Source organism: Dryobates pubescens, chromosome 1, assembly GCF_014839835.1.
Source record: "Dryobates pubescens isolate bDryPub1 chromosome 1, bDryPub1.pri, whole genome shotgun sequence".
NCBI lineage: Eukaryota > Metazoa > Chordata > Aves > Piciformes > Picidae > Dryobates > Dryobates pubescens.
In genome coordinates this window covers 3,160,250-3,172,884 of record NC_071612.1, presented here as the reverse complement: position 1 = coordinate 3,172,884, position 12,635 = coordinate 3,160,250, and the positions used below count along the sequence as shown (strand labels likewise).

Genomic DNA, 12,635 nt, shown 5'->3' with positions numbered 1-12,635 from the left:
ATCATCACTTTCTGTGTCGTTTCAAGGAGATGAAGGCATAATCTTCAATAAGCTATAACATAGTTCAGAAAAATCTGCATCAGAGCTTCACAAGTTTCAAGAAAAAGAGAAATCAGAGGTTCAGAAGTTCAAAATTCAGACACTGAAGTGTTGCACTCTTCCTGAATGAACACATGAACTCTTGAATGAACCTCCAGAAGGGGCATTTCCAAAATGTTTGCACTCATTCCCAGGTGAAATGGGAATGTTTTAACAGCATTCATTCCTTCAGCATCTGAGATGCTCTGTTCCCATACAGTCTTGTTAGGCAGCCAATGCATAAACAAAATCAATTGCCCCGGCCTAAAAAGCTTAGATTTTAGAATTAGAATTGTTAGGGTTAGAAGAGACTTTCAAGGATCATCCAGTTCCAAACCCCCTGCCATGGGCAAGGACACCTCACACTACAGCAGGTTGCTCACAGCCACATCCAGCCTGGCTGCAAAAACCTCCAGGCATGAGGCTTCCACCACCTCCCTGGGCAACCTGTGCCAGTCTCTCACCACCCTCATGGGGAACAACTTCTTCCTAACATCCAATCTGAATCTCCCCTTTTCTAGTTTGGCTCCATTCCCCCCCCACCCCCCAGTCCTATCGCTCCCTGACACCCTCAAAAGTCCCTCCCCAGCTGTCTTGTAGCCCCCAACACTTACTGGGAGGCCACAATTAGGTCTCCTCAGAACCTTCTTGTCTCCAGACTGAATATCCCCAACTCCCTCAGTCTGTCCACATAGGAGAGGAGCTCCAGCCCTCTGCTCATCCTCGTGGCCCTTCTCTGGACACCTTCCAGCACCTCCAGATCCTTCCTGTAATAGAGGCTCCAGAACTGGACACAGTACTCCAGGTGGGGTTCCACCAGCATGGAGTAGAGTGGGAGAGTCACCTCCCTCAACCTGCTGGCTCTGCTTCTCTTGCTGCAGCCCAGTTTTCAAACTGGTAATGAGAAGCTTGAGTTAATCTTTTGTAAGTGACTCTTGGTCTATTTACTCTTCATACAACCTGGAGAAAGCCTCTGACATTATTTAACAGAAGAAAAAAAAATTTTAATGAGGAATTACCTAAAATTCCATTTCAAATTTTATTCCTAATTAAAAATAGAACTGCTAATTATAATGCCTATCTACTTTAGAAGGTGCTGCAAGGCTTAATTAATTGTCGGTAAAGCTCATTTGAGAAGCTCACACGATGGAAGTGTGAAATTGTTTATGTTAATCAGGAGGATGGCTAGGAGAGCTCTGAAGCAGGAGGGAAGCACTCACCATAGCAGCCCCATGGGGCTGCCAAAGGATGCTGGGCACTCCAATGCACATCCTGTTGTCCCCATTTTAAGGGGAGGCTCAGGGCAGACCATTATTGCTCTCTATAGTTACCTGAAGGGAGGTTGTAGACAGACGGGAGTTGGTCTCTTCTCCCAGGCAACCAGAACCAGAACGAATAGAAAAAAAACAGGTTGGAAGAGACCTTCAAGATCATCATGTCCAACCTATCATCCAACACCACCCAATCAACTAAACCATGCAACCAAGCATCCTGTCAAGCCTCGCCCTGAACACCCCCAGCGATGGCGACCCCACCACCTCCTCGGGTAACCCATTCCAGTGGGCAATCACTCTCTCTGTGTAAAACTTCCTCCTAACCTCCAGCCTAAACCTCCCCTGATGCAGCCTGAGACTGTGTCCTCTTGTTCTGGTACTGGTTGCCAGGGAGAAGAGACCAACCTCTGCCTCACTACAACCTCCCTTCAGGGAGTTGTAGAGAGCAATAAGGTCACCCCTGAGTCTCCTCCTCTCCAGGCTAAGCAACCCCAGCTCCCTCAGTCTCTCCTCACAGGGCTGTACTCCAAGCCCCTCACCAACCTTGTTGCCCTTCTCTGGACTCGTTCCAGCAAGTCAACCTCCTTCCTAAACTGAGGGGCCCAGAACTGGACACAGTACTCGAGGTGCAGCCTAACCAGTGCAGTGTACAGGGGCAGAATGACCTCCCTGCTCCTGCTGGCCACACTGTTCCTGATGCAGGCCAGGATGCCATTGGCCCTCCTGGCTGCCTGGGCACACTGCAGGCTCATGTTCAGTCTACAATCAACCAGCACCCCCAGGTCCCTTTCCACCTGACTGCTCTCCAGCCACTCTGACCCCAGCCTGTAGCTCTGCATGGGGTTGCTGTGGCCAATGTGCAGAACCCGGCACTTGGATGTGTTCAATCTCATGCCGTTGGACTCTGCCCATCTGCCCAGCCTGTCGAGGTCCCTCTGCAGAGCCTCTCTACCCTCCAGAACGAGAGGACATAGTCTCAAGCTGTGCTAGGGGCGGTTTAGACTGGATGTTAGGAAGAAATTCTTCATAGAGAGAGTGATTTGCCATTGGAATGTGCTGCCCAGGGAGGTGGTAGTCTCCATCACTGGAGATGTTTAGGAGGAGACCTGACAGGGTGCTTGGTGCCATGGGTTAGCTGATTAGATGGAGTTGGATGATGGGTTGGACACAATGATCTCGAAGGTCTCTTCCAACCCGGCCTATTCTATTCTAAATGAAGAGCAGACCAAGACAGCTGAGGTGTTTACAAGGTCATGAAAAAAAGCCCCCCAAGGGTGCTGGGTTGAACCCAGACCTCTCAAGCATAATTTCTTTTTATAATGAAAGTGGTGAAACATTGGAATATGTTGCCCAGAGAGGTGGTAGATGCCCCATCCCTGGAACCATTCTAGGTCAGGTTTGAGGCTCTAAGCAACCTGCTCTAGTTGCAGATGTGCCTGATGACAGTCTCAAACTGTGCCAGAGGAACTTTAGGCTTGAGGTGAGGAGAAAGTTCTTCACAGAGAGAGCTGTTAGGCCTTGGAATGGGCTGCCCAGGGAGGTAGTGGAGTCACCATCCCTGGAGGTGTTCGAGAGGGGTTTGGACATGGCACTTGGTGCCATGGTTTAATAGTCAGGAGGTCTTGGGTGACAGGTTGGACTTGATGATTTTTGAGGTCTTTTCCAACTTTATTGATTCTATGATTGCAGGAGGGTTGGACCAGATGACTTTTAAAGATCCCTTCCAATCTAAAGCATTCTATGACAAATCAGGTTCAGCCAGCCTTCCATCTCTAAAGATGGATGATAGAAACCTCCTCCTCTCTTCTCAAAAACAACATCTTCACACTGTCTCCTGTTACTGTTGTTTCACCTTTCTTCAAGGGTTGTCTTAACTCAAGTGCACTTCAAGAGCAATCTCATCGTTGCCACTCAGCAATGCCTCTGTGTGGGCCAACTAGGATCACAGAGACTCAGTTATGCTGCACTGAGCCATTGCCAAGCCACATAAGGAGGAAGAAGGAAGCATCCAAAAATTATCAGTACTGTGGCAGAGACATTGAGGAGACACCACCAAATTCCTGGTGCAAGTTCTGTGTGGGGAGTGGTTGTGCTGGATACTAGGGGAGAGATCACAGAATCACAGAAACATTCAGATGGGAAAAGACCCTCAGGATCATGACCTGAGGTCCATAACCCTACTCTGCAAAGGTCACCCCTAAACCATATCCCCAAGCACCACATCCAAACGATGGCTTCAGTGTGCTCTCAGTTCATGGGTGGAGAACTAGATGCCATAGAAATATCCAAAGGGTGATGGTCATAAGAATGGAACTGGGCTCTTCTCAGTGGCAGCCAGTAATAGGACAAGGGAAAGAGGTACAAAGTAGAACACAGGAGGTTTCACTTGAGCTTAAGGACAAACATCTTTGCTTTGCAACTGCTGATGCAGGCTGCCCAGAGGGATTTTGGAGCCAACTTCTTTGGAGAGATTCCAGACTCCCCTGGGCATTGTGATCCTGGGCAAGCTGCTGTGGGTGACCCTGTTTCAGCAGAGGGCTTGGACTGGATGATCTCCAGAGGTCCCTTCCAACCCCTACCATTCCATGATTCCAGGAAAAATCCAAAGTGAAAAAGGAACTCTCTTACTTTTTGCTGATTGAATTGCTTGGTTCTAACTCAAGCCATCCGCGTGCTGCTGTGGTTTTGCTAGCTGCCTTCCCCATTCCTCTCTGCTTGCCATTGCTCAGGCAGGAGGACCATTAATCCCATTACAAACTAATGGATTTACACCGAGATTACATTAAAGGGTTGTGAAGCGGTGCCTGTGACACTGCCGCACTTTCCTTGGCGGAGGCACTCTGCAAACCGCCGTTGCCACTTCTATCCCCCGTGAATACAAATAACTTTTGCTTACTAACAGAGAGGCATTCCCCTGTCTGAGCTTTGCTTTTGATCTTGGTTTTAGCAGTCCCAAGAGGACAGGACCAAAAAAGGGAATCTGAGGTTTGAAGTTCCAATGCAATCAGGGTTTGCGTCGGTGCTGCTTTAGACAAGCAAGTGTTCCCTCCCCCCCTGCAACCTCTTGTTTATTTTTGGAATGTGTAAAATGTGGAGGGGCAGTTAAACGTTGCAGGCAGGCAGTGCTGGGATGTAATCCCACTGCCGACCTGCATCCTATGAGCTTAATCTGCTGGAGCTCAGGCAAAAGCGACCGCGGGACCCAGGACTGAACGAAAATCATTTCCCTCCTTGTTCCAAACCTAACTAGCGAGTACTGACCCAGTTTTCAAGAGGAGAGGCTTCTGATTACCTGACAGGAGCTCACATTTGCACGTAAAGAGAAAGCAAGAGCACATTTAATCTTTCATGCTCCTCGTAAGGCAGCTGCGCTTTCGCTCGCTCAGCCTCCTCCAAGGATGAGCCACGGCAGAGCCGCTTTCTGCACGCTCAAGATGTGCAGATAGGGAGCCTGCAGAAACTGTAGTAGCTGTTTGCTCGCTTGCAGCCCTAATTGTGTGGGTCCTAGCAGGAGTACAGCAGGCAAGCAGTGTATTTCACGCTTAATACCAGTGAAGAGCCAACCAATGCTCAGTGGATAAAAGGCTTGTAGTCCCAGCTGGGAAAATAGTTCCATTATCTCCCAGCTGCATAGACCTTCCATACGGCTCCGTTCTGCCTCGATGAGCACTGTGGCTTGCTGAGAGCTCCAAACAGTTCTGCAGAAAATTGTAAAGATCCTCAGACATTTCACTGTTCAGAGCTGTAAGTACAGAATTGTGCTGTCTGCTGCAATGTGAATAATGCCGGGGGGTGGGGGGGAGCTGCGTTTTCTGGAGGGGAGGGGGGGAGGGGGTGCCTGCCTTCCTCAGTAATTTTCATTAGCATAAGGGGAAGAGAATGAAGAAAATTTGCTGCTTTATGTCTGCTGCGTGTCTGTAGATGGCTGATGCTCCAAATGTATACATTCATGGAAGAGGGTAAAAAAAACACCCAACCAACCACCAATGTATAGAATGGATTTGTATGCATGTGAGGGCTGAGTCCAACAGCACAGGAGACTGTGCTGGTAACAGACACCACAGGTATATGATTTGAGTATATCACAGCTCTGTGCTGCAGTGAAACAGACAACAGAGAGCATGACAGTGCTAATTTTGGCACTTTCATATGACTTTCTACAGCATGTTATAAGGTGAAGTGGGTAATGAGAGCCTCCTCTAACATCTAGCAGCAGAAGGGGCAAAAGCAACAAACATAAATCTTCAGGAAAATGTCAGTCAGTCTCGAAAAGAAAGTTTCCCCTGTTGCTCAGCTTAATAATTGAAAGAAAAAAACATATATCAAAGCATATATTTAGCATTCATTGGTTTGCACCCAAACATTTGCAAGAGTTTTAGTGCCTGTGTTGTGATTTATTCCCCACTGTGTGGCACAGCTTTAAAGGACACTTTACAGAAAGTTTTGGAAGGCTGGGGCTCCAGAAGTCAGCAGCTGCTTGACAAGTGTTTTACCTCAACTCATATATTCCCATCGTGCTTTAGGGGTGAATACTTTGATTCAGGTGGTTAGTGTATGTGTAAAAGGTCTCCTCCAACAGCTTTTGCACCATCAGGCTCGGTGTTCACACTTGCCTTCAGCACTTACATGTCTGAGTGATTAAACAAGAGGCCACCACTCTTCAGCCTATTTAAATAACAGTTAGCTCTCCTATTGTCAACACTGCAACCATCTTCAGATGGCTATTTAGAGTTAAAAATCACACTTTTTGCTTCCCTGAAGTGGTAATTCCTCCTCCCCTTCCCTCAAAGAGAGGAGAATTGTCAGATTCCTCCTTCCACATTCAGCATTTGAAAAGTTCTGCAAGTTCAAGGAGTTTTGTTGTGGGTTTTGTGTTTGTGTGCAACTAAAGCCTGCAGTGTTTCTCCTTCCAGGCACCACATCACCACAAAGAACCCATCTTCACCAGCCAGCTCTTGCTTTGGTGCTCCAGAGGCACTATGTCAGTGTTTCACATTCCAGGAGTCTTTGCTTCACAGGTTTTACGACACTAAAAAGTTCCAAAACCCTACTTATGCAAAGTTAGCAACCACTATGTACCACATTGTACTGGACAAGAAAGAAAAATAAACCACCCCAATCTATGCAACTGTAGGTTCCAACTGCTGGTGAGTTGCTGGTCACCAAGTACTAAAAGTTTCACCTTCCACCCCAAGGCTAAAATTGCAAATAATCTACAACTTAATTGCTTAAAAATCAAATAGGAGACATCCATCTTTTCTCTTTCCCTCCAGCTTCATGAGCAGTGTTAAAAAGGTTTGTGGTGCATAATAAACTACTTGGAAATGAATTCCTTGCAGTTGAAGCAAATATTTCCACCCCAGAGCGAGGTCCCAGCACCCCCAAGGGGACTTGGAACACGAAGTTCTGTATTTGCATGGTGTGGCCATGAAGCACTGCTTGTATTTGAGCAGGAAAGTTTGATTAGAAAGGTGTTTGGCCTGTGAGTATATGAAATATATCAGCTCTTCAAAATGGCATTTACATTTTCCTTCCACCCCAAAACTGTTTTAGCAGACAACACAACTTTTGCTTAAAATTGTGACTGAGCTTATTCCACAGGAATGCCACAGGTTGCCTTCTACTAACCCCTGCCCAGAGGTCAGCTAGATGCTGCTCACCTTCTTGGCATGGAGCTTGCTCAGGGAGGCCAAGGCACAAAAAACAATTTAATTCTGCCCTGTTTGCCCACAGCCTTCTGCCTTACCCCTGGGTGCTGTGGTGGGTTGAAATTTCCCCCCCAGCATTAATTTTGCCAGACCAGCTCAGTTGGAAGCAAATGAAACTGAAACTACCACAGGTGCAGCCAAGCCCCCTGACCTCTGTGGAGGAGCAGACTTACAGGGAATGCTCTTACAGAGGACCAGCACCAGAAAGTCTGCCTCAAAAAGCCCTTTATTTCTTCAGACCAAAAGCTCCTCTCAAAGCTGATCATGACTATGTGCGTGGGCAAACTCACAGCTCGATCTTCCTAGGTAAGAGACAATCTCTGAGAAGTGAAACCACAAAGTACTTCAGGCACAGGTTTACAAATCCAAGTACCTGCTCTGGCAGTTATCATCTCTGAGACACAAAAACCCCTATTGTGTTGGAGCACATCACTGCTTAGATGATGAGATGACCTTAATTCCATTCATCAACCAGCAGACTTCAACTCTCTCTTACTTACACAAAGCTTTTCTACAAGTGCAGGGTATGCATAGGGAAAAAAACCCCAAACAGAAACACCACCAAAACCATGACACCATTAACAAGAGAACCAAATAGCTCCAAGTAGCTTAATCATGGCAAATCAAACCTAAACCAAAAAATCTAGCAAAACAGGCCAGGATATTGCACTTACAATTCTCCATCTTGCCTGGAAAACAACCACACACAGCCTGAGACAAAGCACTAGAGATATGGCCTGCCATGATCTCAATGACCTTTAAGTTCTTCTCCAACCGAAACAATTCTTAGTGCTAAACAGACCCAGGTCAGCATAAAGTGCTAGCAAGATGCTAGCATAAAGTGCTAGCACATGATCAAACATGAGGACTTGCACACATCCATTCCAAAGGTTTTAGCATCACCAGAGTGAGGTAGAGAGAAAAAAACAACAAGTTTTGCCATACCTTTCTGCTCACAGCTCCATCTCCTCTCCCTCCAGAAGCTCCTTGTGGACTCAAGCCTAGCTGCAGCACCCCCAGCCCTGGCTTTCTTCGCCTGGTCAGTCAGCATCAGAGGTCAGCACTGCTGCTTTTACTCCTGAGAGCAAAAGTTGTTTTTACTTGTTTGCTCAGGAGCTGTAGAGTTGTCCAATCACAATCAAAGAGTTAATTAAGGTAATTAAAGACCCTAAGCCCAGTCCATTTGCCTTATAAACCTGCTTTTGGGCCTAGTTTTGGTTTCTTTTCAGTAGAGCATGTTTTACTAATGCCTCAATAGCCCTTTGACTTCACTGCTGAGTTGAATCAAGTAACTCACCTCCACTTCAGCCTAAAGTGAGTGTGTCCCCATTCCAGACTCTTGCTTGTGGTCACTGTTGTCTCTGAGTGCTGACACTTGCCCATGGGAGTGTTTTGGTGCATCTAGATACTGAAATCTCCCAAGATTTATTCCCAGGCAGCTTGAACAGTTTCAGAAAGCATAGGAAGGCAGAGTAGGAGAAACAGCCTCTTAAAATGGTCTCACCTGAGTTTGGGCAGCTTCCAGCTGACTCGTTCCATGGTTGCCTCCTCTCTCATTTAGACGTAAAGGACTTCACTTGCAACACCTCTGTGTGTGAAGGTCCAAAAGGTCATGGAATAAGACCTGACTTGAGTCATCTGAAGAAGGAAATGTACAAATCAGTGAATGATTGGCACTCACATATAAGAGTAGCATAGTGAGGACTGGAAGGACCTTCGGAGGTGGAGTCCAATCCCCCCCAACTAAAGCAGGGCACCCACAGCAGCTTGCCCACGGTCACAATGTCCAGGTGGTTTTGGAATCTCCTCACACAAGGAGACTCCACCACCTCTCTGGGCAGCCTCCTGCAGGGCTCCAGCACCCTCACACCAAAGAATTTTCTCCTCATGTTCAGACAGAACTTTCTTTCTTCCAACTTGTGTCCGTTGTCCTGTTGTTGGGCACCACCTAAAAGAGTCTGACCCCATCCTCTTGTCCCCCACCCTCTGGCTTTTGCTGACCATTGAGAAAATTCCCTCTGGGTCTGCCTCTTCTCCAGGCTAAACAGGCACAGGTCTCTCAGCCTTTGCTCATGATTGGATTTTCAGGAGGACAGCAGCTTCTGTGCTCTGTATGAGAGCAGGAGACAGATGATGCCTGTTCTGTACTGCTAGCAGCAGCCAGGCAACATTTAATCAGGTTACAAGTTATTGGCATATTTTCTTCTTTGCCTTTTCCTGTTTGTTTTTTGGTTCCAGCTCTCAGTGACTCACTATCACCAACCACCTGCATGGTTATCCCTGGGGATGATGCTGTGATGTGGTCAATCTGTTTTCAGGACAGTGTGGCTCTAGCCACACCACCTTGCTGCCCACAGCTGGGTTTTGGGGACAAGAACCAAGCGGTACCCACCACTTCCCCTCTCCCCTCTCTTCAGCACTCCAGGGAGTGTGGAAAAGGGCTCTGCCATGATCTCAGGCTCTTTGGGAGCTCTGTGCAGGAGGGAGTGATGGAGACCGACTGCCAGTCAGTGTGGATAAGTATCCAGGTAGCCAAATACATTCTGTGGGGCTGTACTGGGGGAATCTTCACACTTTGGGGACTCCTGGAAGAGGAAAAACTCCACAGCGTGCAGTGCTCAGGAGAATGACTGATAGAGAGGGGAGGAGGGGAAGGAGTGGGAGAGAGATCTCCATCACTTAGTCCCTCTACTGTGTTTCTAGCCTGTAAAGGCAAGAAGAAATGGATAGAGATGGTCAGAAAGGCAGCTTGTTTTATTAAAATTCTTGCCAGCATCTGCTGCCAAGCTCTTGTTAAAAGAGATAGAAACCAGCAGAAGGATGAGCGAAACAGTGTTATGTCCTTGCTCTTTGCACAACATAATGATATGGGAACTAAGATAATTGGCTTCCAGATAAGTGTTGTTATTAGCTGTATACAAACAGGAATGACCCAGCCACCCAGGTAGGCAACAGCCCTCTCCAGGCTCTGATCACAGCTCCCACCAGAGGCACCTCAAACAAATAAAAGAGATGCTGCTTATTTTTTTCCAAACTAAGTCCTCACTTTTCTTCAGGACACCAACAGAAACCATTTGATACATAAGAGCCCTCAGAAAAAAAATAAAATAAAATATCACAGTATCACAGTATAACTAAGGTTGGAAGAGACCTCAAGGATCATCAAGTCCAACCTGTCCCAACAGACCCCATGACTAGACCATGGCACCAAGTGCCATGTCCAAACTCCTCTTGAACACCTCCAGGGACGGTGACTCCACCACCTCCCTGGGCAACTCTTTCATATTTGGCAGTGAATTCAACAATTCCATGGCCCTAACAGAGGTTCCCAAGTCCCAAGTGATCATAGAATCATAGAATCAGTAAGGTTGGAAAAGACCTCAGAGATCATCAAGCCCAACCTATCACCCAACACCTCATGACTAACTAAACCATGGCTCCAAGTGTCACATCCAAGCCTTTTTTGAACACCTCCAGGCACAGTGACTCCACCACCTCCCTGGGCAGCACATTCCAATGGCTAAATACTCTTTCTGTGAAGAACTTTCTCCTCACCTCCAGCCTAAACTTCCCCTGGCACAGCTTGAGACTGTGTCCTCTTGTTCTGTTGCAGGTGATGCCTCCAAATAATCTCTTATGATACTTAGAATCATAAAATCACAGAATCAGCCGGGTTGGAAGAGACCTCCAAGATCATCCAGTCCAACCTATCACCCAGCCCTAGCCAATCAACCAGACCATGGCACTAAGTGCCTCATCCAGGCTTTGCTTGAAGATCTCCAGGGATGGTGACTGCACCACCTCCTTGGGCAGCACATTCCAGTGGCAAATCACTCTCTGTGAAGAACTTCTTCCTAACATCCAGCCTGAACCTCCCCTGGCACAGCTTGAGACTGTGTCCTCTTGTTCTGGTGCTGGTTGCCTGAGAGAAGAGACCAAGCCCCAGCTGGCTACAACCTCCCTTCAGGTAGTTGTAGACAGCAATAAGGTCTGCCCTGGGCCTCCTCTTCTCCAGGCTAAGCAACCCCAGCTCCCTCAGCCTCTCCTAGCAGGGCTGTGCTCCAGACCCCTCCCCAGTTTCATTGCCCTTCTGTGCCATAAGAGAAGTTTGGCTGGGAAGCAAGGATCCTCTGCTATGAAAAGTGCTGTGATTTTAATCATTTCCATTCTGGGGTGGAAAGGGCTGAAGTAACCTGTCTGAGAGGAGCTGAGAATCAGGGCTATCACCTCAGCTCTGTAGTCTTTTGATGTGCTTAAAAAAAAAAAAGGAAAAAGAAAAAGAAAAAAGGGGAGGAAAAAAAGGAAAGAAAAGAAAGCTCAGCGGTTAATTTGCTCCTCTGGATCAGGTAGATTACCTACTGCTGTTCTTGCTGAACCTTTCTCATGAGGGTTTTCCCAGGGTCAAAATGATCAAAACCTGGGGTAGGTCTGCCTGCAGCAGCCAGCAGTCCAGGATTAGGACCCTCTCCAGGGCACAGGGGGTCACTGTTCCAGCAGATCAGAAATCTCATCGCTGCCTGCAGCCTGGTGCCTTAACTCCTGGCTATTCTGGGACCTTGCTCCTGCAGTTTTCCCAGGTATTTGAGAAGTCTTCCCAGAGAGAATTTTGTCAGAGCTGGCACACTTCTGAGGAGGTTGGGCTTTGATGAGACAGCATCTTGCTGAGATCTGAGAGTGAGAGCTCTTGCTATCACACTGCACTCTGGACCACATGTGTTCACCTTCACACTGCTCCAACCCTGCTGCTAACAGACCTGGGGAGAGGGAGATTTGAGAGAATTCAGCTAATGAGGAAAACACTCTCTGTTCTGGGCAAAGAACATGCTAGGCTGGGTTGTCAGTAAATGTGAGAAGAGAGCTACTGATCACCAGCACCTTTGTTTTTGCTGGAAGGTGTCCAGAGAAGGGCAGCAAAGCTGGGGAGGGGTCTGGGGCACAGCCCTGGGAGGAGAGGCTGAGGGAGCTGGGGTTGTTTAGCCTGGAGAAGAGGAGGCTCAGGGCAGACCTTATTGCTCTCTACAACTCCATGAAGGGAGGTTGTAACCAGGTGGGGGTTGATCTCTTCTCCCAGGCAACCAGCACCAGAACAAGAGGACAAAGTCTCAAGGTGTGCCAGGGGAGGTTTAGGCTGGATGTTAGGAAGAAATTCTTCCCAGCAAGAGAGATTGGCCATTGGAATGTGCTGCCCAGGGAGGTGGTGGAGTCACCATCCCTGGAGGTGTTTAAGATGAGACTGGATGAGGCACTTGGTGCCACGGTTTAGTTGATGAGATGGTGTTGGGTGATAGGGTGGACTTGATGATCTCAAGGGTCTTTTCCAGCCTGGTTAATTCTGTTCTACTCTATTCTAGTCTAGTCAAGTCTATTCTCATCCTTTTGGTTAGTGCTAGGAATAATTAGATAATTGTTTTGGCTGAAGCTCTGCAGTGAGTTTCCTACAGTGAAATGAATGAATTTTGAGATATTTGTGTCCAATTCTGGGCTCCCCAGTTCAAAAGGGACAAGTAGCTACTGGAAAGTGTCCAGTGGAGGCTATGAAGATGCTGAGGGGCCTGGAGCATCTCTGTGAGGAGGA

The 12,635-nt window shown here is 47.6% G+C and overlaps 1 protein-coding gene across 1 annotated transcript in view; it reads left to right on the top strand.

Moving 5' to 3' along the window:
* The first annotated feature begins 4,469 nt into the window (after window positions 1–4,469).
* LOC104305109 (contactin-6) overlaps window positions 4,470–12,635 on the top strand; it is a 203,351-nt gene continuing 195,185 nt past the window's right edge. The window contains exon 1 of the mRNA XM_009905929.2: window positions 4,470–5,096. The gene's annotated coding sequence lies outside the window, so the exon portion shown is untranslated. The remainder of the gene's footprint in view (window positions 5,097–12,635) is intronic.